This window comes from Antechinus flavipes, chromosome 5, assembly GCF_016432865.1.
Source record: "Antechinus flavipes isolate AdamAnt ecotype Samford, QLD, Australia chromosome 5, AdamAnt_v2, whole genome shotgun sequence".
NCBI classification, from domain to species: Eukaryota; Metazoa; Chordata; class Mammalia; order Dasyuromorphia; family Dasyuridae; genus Antechinus; species Antechinus flavipes.
The window spans coordinates 170120146-170126154 of NC_067402.1; positions in this window are offsets into that span (position 1 = coordinate 170120146).

Genomic DNA, 6009 nt, shown 5'->3' on the forward strand with positions numbered 1-6009 from the left:
TATAAAAATAATGTTTGTTCTATGGCATTCAAACTATTGTGATATTTCTGTAAAGACAGAAGTCTGTGAACCCTGAGATGATAATGAACTCAATGGAATATCAAGGCAGGCTGACTGTCTAGCAAGCCTAAATTCATTTCCATTCCCTGGCAAGCTCAACCCCACTAAATCTGGAGAGTTGTTGTTTTATGCCGTGTACAAGTTGGTCCCAAATGAAAGTTCTGGATCTGATCTTCCTCATTCCAATGACTACATGTTTCTTTCATCTCTCATAGCTTTAATTTCCTGGGGCAACAAGGTTAAGTTAGAATCACGATTCAGCTTTGGTTAGGTCATCCTTAAAAACTTCATTTGCTTCTTCTCTTTCTATGCAGTCAAGGAATGGTAGATTCAGTCGTGTTTTTGTCCCCTTATTCCCTCTCTGCTCCTAAGTTAACTAGCCAAGACTTCTTGGAATGAAGGGGCTCTTAACCTATCTCACTGATGGAACCCATCCCATATTACCTATAATAGGGATCAATGTTAGGTCATATAGGTAATGGGAGAATCCCATCCTTCCTTTGCTACCATCATGTCTCCTCCCACCAAGCCATGAGCCTATTGTCAGCCTCACTGTCTAGGAGTAGTTTTAAGCCAGATGCAGGCTGGCCCCAATCCTGGAGATCAGGATCTGGAGAAATGGAGTCAATGAGGCAAATTATTTTTAAACCCTTTTCATCCATATAAGCAACCACTAACCAAAGCTATGTGAACAAATATTCAGGAAGAAAATATAGATTCATTTCTTCAGGTTCCTGCTCATAAGGATGCACTTAGGAAATCACCAATACGTCATTTGGGAGAATGAACACTTCATTAAATCTGAAAAACAACTCTTCCTTCTTGATTTTTGTTATTGAGTAGTTTTCAGTTACACTTGACTCTTTATAGGGTTTCTTGGCAAAAATACTGCAGTGGTTTGCCATTTCCTTATGCAGCTCATTTTACAAATGAGAAACTGAGACAATCAGGGTGACACAGCTAGTGTCTGAAGTTAGATCTGAAATCAGGAGGATGAGCATTCCCAGTTCTAAGCCCTGTTCTATCCCCTGCACCGCCCAGCTGTTCCTTCCTTTCCATATAAGACCGTCCTCAAAGTAGATCCTTGTGCACCTGACTTCTCTCCACTCTGGGCCTTCATGGCTGAAAGCTGTGTCTGAGGCACTCACACCATCTGGTCTAGATTATTGCCAATGTCTCCTAATTGTTCTTCCTGCCTCACATCTCTCCCCACTCCAGTACATCTTACACAATGCTGCCTAAATAATTTTCCTTATGCGCAGATCTGGACATGGGATTTCCTACTCAATTCCCATGGTTTCCTTTTGCCTCTAAAATCAAACATAAACTCCTCTGATTAGCTGTCAATGAAACCTTGCCCCCACTTTTTTGTCCGGCCTGTTTTATTCTTCCTTCCTGCCTTCTTCAGTACAGCCAAATCGGCTTTCCCCATGACATGCCTTTTCCTCTCTGCCTTTGTCTTGGCTATTACCCAAGCTTGCAATGCATCTCCTCTTCACCTCTTCCTTGTAGAATTCATCTTTTCCTTTAATACTCCACTCAAGCACATCTTCTATGTGAAACTTTTCTGACTTACCCAACCATTAGCGCTCTTCCTCCCCAACTACTTTGTATTTTTTTCTTTTTACTCTTTTTTTTACCTTTTTAAAATTCTCTTTTACTCTTTTTTTTCTGTATACATCTGTAAATGTCCTTGCAATTACTCATTTAGAATGTAGACTCTTTGCTAGTAGGGATTGCTTTATTTTTTTATGCATCCCCTAGCACATAATAGACACCTAACAAATGCTTGCTTGCTCGCTTGATGATGTCATACAATCTAATCAGCCTCTGGAAATCTGGGAATATTGTACAATGAAGATCACACCTAAATACAGATCTTTGGGGTAGAAAGTGCAATGTGAGAGGTGGATGCTGACACTTGGAATTGCTATTTTTAAAAAAATCAGAAGTCATCTCAAAAACCTACCCCCTTGGAGACCTCTTTTGATCCTCCCAGTTTCTAGTGCTTAGTCTTATGTAATAGCTTTTTATTTAATTTTTAAAATATAAAATATAAACACTTACATGTTTGCATGTTGCCTCCTTAGAAAGAATGTAAGCTTCTTAAGGGAAAAGACCATTTCATTTTTTTCTATGTATCACTAGCATTAAGGTTGGAGCTAGTTTATAGTAGGCATTTAATAAATGTTTTTTTATTGAGTGATTATGCTGTAAGACTGAGGTAAGTCAGTTAAACATTGATTAAGTGCCTCATGTGTGGAAGTGTGGGGGATACAAAGAAATGCAAACCCAGTCCCCGTTCTCTAGGAACTCACAGTAAATTGGGGAGACAATACGCCAATAGCTATACACAAACAAGATATGTGCCACTTAAGCTGGAGAAAACCACAGAGGGAAGACACTAGCATAAGAGGGATTAGTAGAAAGGGTTCCTGCAGAAGGTAGGATTTTAGTGAAAATTTGAAGAAAACCAGGAGGCAGGAGCAAGTAGAGAGAGAATTCCAGACTTGGAGGAAAGCTTTAAAAAATGCATGGAGTTGGGGGATGAGCGTCTTACAGTCAGAACAGTAGGGAAGTCAATGATGCTGGATTGTAAGGAATAAAGCAAAGGCAGATGGCAAAGGACTGAGGTTATGAAGAATTTTAAAAGCCAGGAGATTTTATACTGAATCCTTGGGTTAATAGAAAACCAGTAGGGTTGATGATCTAGTCAGGTGCACAGTCAAACCTGCACTTTAAGGAAGATCACTTTGAGAATTGAATCTCCACTGAGCTTTGAGGCAGGAAGGCCGACCAGCTGTTGCTGTCAAGCTTGACCATAGAATTTGGAGAATGGGGAAAATTAGTGTGAAAGATCTGTACTAACCAGGGGAGAACAAAACCTCAGGGTTTGATAGGACATCTCTGAAACACTGGATTATCCATCTTAAGCCAGGTAGACCTCAGTGGTCAGTACTCCAGTTCCTGAGATTCAGAGAGGCTGTGACTTGTCCAATGTCACACAGGCAGTAAGTGTCCAAGGCAGGATGTGAACTGGGATCCTCCAAGGTCAAAGACTGTTCTCTTTCTTACTACCTTCCTTTGCTCATTGAAAGTATTTCCCTTGCTTCCAGGCAATCCTTCCCTTAGCTCAGTGGTTCTCAGACTTTTGTTTTCAGTATCTTTATCCTATTAAAATTTATTGAGGATCTCTCCAAAGCATTTTTGTTTATCTGGATTATATTTATAGACATTCACCATATTGGAAATAAAAACTATTTTTGAATTTGTAGGCCCTCTAAAAGGGTTTCAGAGATCCCCAGGATTCTCTAGACCATACTTTGAGAACCGCTGCACTCATTCTTGACAGAAGTTATCTTTTCTATCTTCAAAGATAGCTAAGGTGGGAACTTCTAGTTCCTTTGTTATTATGTTCTAGTGTTGTATGTAGGACAGTTAGGTGGCACCGTGCATAGAGTGCTGGATCTGGAAACAGGAAGACTCTTCCTCCTGAGTTCAAAAATGGCCTCAGGCACTTACTAGCCAGGTAACCCTAAACAAGTCACTTAAGTCTGTTTGCCTCAGTTTCCTCATTTGTAAAATAAGTTGGAGAAGGAAATGGCAAACCACTCCAGTATATTTGCCAAAGAAACCCCAAATGGGATCACAAAGAGTTGTACAGAATGGAAATGACTCAACAACAAACATATTGTACATTGTCTGTATGTGTATGGAAGGGAGTGATAACATATGAAATGACTATATGTAAAACCTATTCCGTTTTGCCCTAAGAACCAATCTCAGAATAGACTCATAACTAGCAACTTAATTTATCTAAAGGAAATTTCTCAGTTAAGCAAATAATGCTGGTTAACAGGTTGAAAAATTTGCCCAAAGTCACAGTGTTTGGAGCCAGCTTCTCAGTAATAATAATAAATATAATATTTATATATATATATTATATATAATAAATATAATAAAACACAAATAATAAAAAACCCTCACATTTATATAGTGGTAAGTGACTTGCCTATAATTACAAAGCTAGCAAGTCAGTCTGAGGACAGATTTGAACTTGGAAAGATGAGTCATTGTTTCTCCAGGCCTAATGCTGACATAGGAAATAAATGCTATTCCATAAATGCTCTATTTACTGAACTACCATGTAGAGAATAAATACACATAAATAGTATAAGATTATTTCAGAAAGAAGTTCATCAGCAATTGGGAGAAAAGCTTCCTTTATAAATAAGGTGGTACTTAAGGAAGAGAGAGTAGACTCATTCTCCTATTTTTTAATGGAGATCCCAAGACTATCCTGTGAAATGAGAGAGAGAAAAAGAGAGAGAGACAGACAGAGAGAGACAGAGAGAAACAGAGACAGAGACACAGAGAGATAGACACAGAGAGACAGAGACTGAGACAGAGAGACAGATCAGAGACAGAGACAGAAAGAGAGACAGAGACAGTGAAAGAGAGAGACAGAGAGACAGAGACAGAGACAGTGAGAGAGAGAGACAGAGAGACAGAGATAGAGACAGAGAGAGAGACAGTGAGAGACACAGAGAGAGAGACAGACACAGAGAGAAATAGAGACACAGACACAGAGACATAGACACAGAGACAGAGAGACAGAGACTAAGACAGACAAAGATACCGAGACAGAAACAGAGAGACAGAGAGATAGAGAGAGACAGTGAGAGACAGAGAGGGAGAGAGAGACAAAGAGAAACAGAGAGAAACACAAAGAGAGAGAGAGAGAGAGAAGGAGGAGAGAGAGAGAGATGAGAGAGAGAGAGAGGAGAGAGAGAGAGAGAGAGAGAGAGAGAGAGAAGGAGGAGAGAGAGAGAGAAGGAGAGAGAGAGAGAGATGGAGAGAGAGAGAGAGAAGGAGAGAGAGAGAGATGAAGAGAGAGAGAGAAGGAGAGAGAGAGAGATGGAGAGAGAGAGAGAGAAGAGAGAGAGAGAGAGAGAGAGAGAGAGAAAGAAAGAGAGAGAGAGAACTGTTTCTTTTTCTTCTCTGAGATGGGGGAGAGAGAGAGAGAAGGAGGAGAGAGAGAGAGAGAGAGAGAGAGAGAGAGAGAGAGAGAGAGAGAGAGAGAGAGAGAGAGAGAGAGAACTGTTTCTTTTTCTTCTCTGAGATGGGGGAACCATAGACATGCAATACCTATGCCTACCCATTGTGTGAGATGCTAAACTCCTTGGCTGTTTAACTCTTCACAGGGTATCTCCTTTTCTGGTCCATGCTATGTTAGGACTGTAGCTGACGAGGTAGGTTAAAAAAAAGAAAAGAATCCTACAGGTTATAGCAGGGAGGATGGCTGTCCCCACATGATCACAAGCTGCTGAGCTTGGCTAAAAGAATGGAGCCCATTATGATTGAGGTGGATGAGGGTAGGTGTGTGTGGGAGGGGGTGGGGGGAGGTGTTAAGGAGAGAAAATGGGTTGAAATTCAAGTAGCAGAGATGTGGGAGAGTAGCTGGCGCCTGCTGTTAGACAGACCTGATGAACTCTGATAAACTCTGAGGCACTTTCCCCGTAGCCTTCTAATCCTTGCCAGACATAGAGAAACTTAGCACATGATGGAAGGAGAAAGGGGATTCGAGAGGGAAAGCAAGGAGAACGGAGAGAAGGAAGCCGAGGTCTGGCCTGGGAGGGCTCCAGGGGAAGAAAGGGTCTTTCAACCTTTACAATGAGGGAAGGAAAGAGGGCGTCTTTGCTCTTGACCCCAGTGCTGTCTCATTCAGTTTCTAGTCTGAAGGTGAGATGATCCTGCCACTAAGGCCCCACAGCGAGTAAGCAGAGAGGGATGAAGGCCATTGCTTCAGGGACCACCCAGGGGCAGGGACCCCACAGCCATGCTGGAGGGAGAGGCCCACAAGTGCTAGGATGATTAAAAGGCTTGGAGTATCATGGAGGGTCTCAGGTGGGTAGGAAACAGAAGAGGAGCAACCAAAACATCATCCAA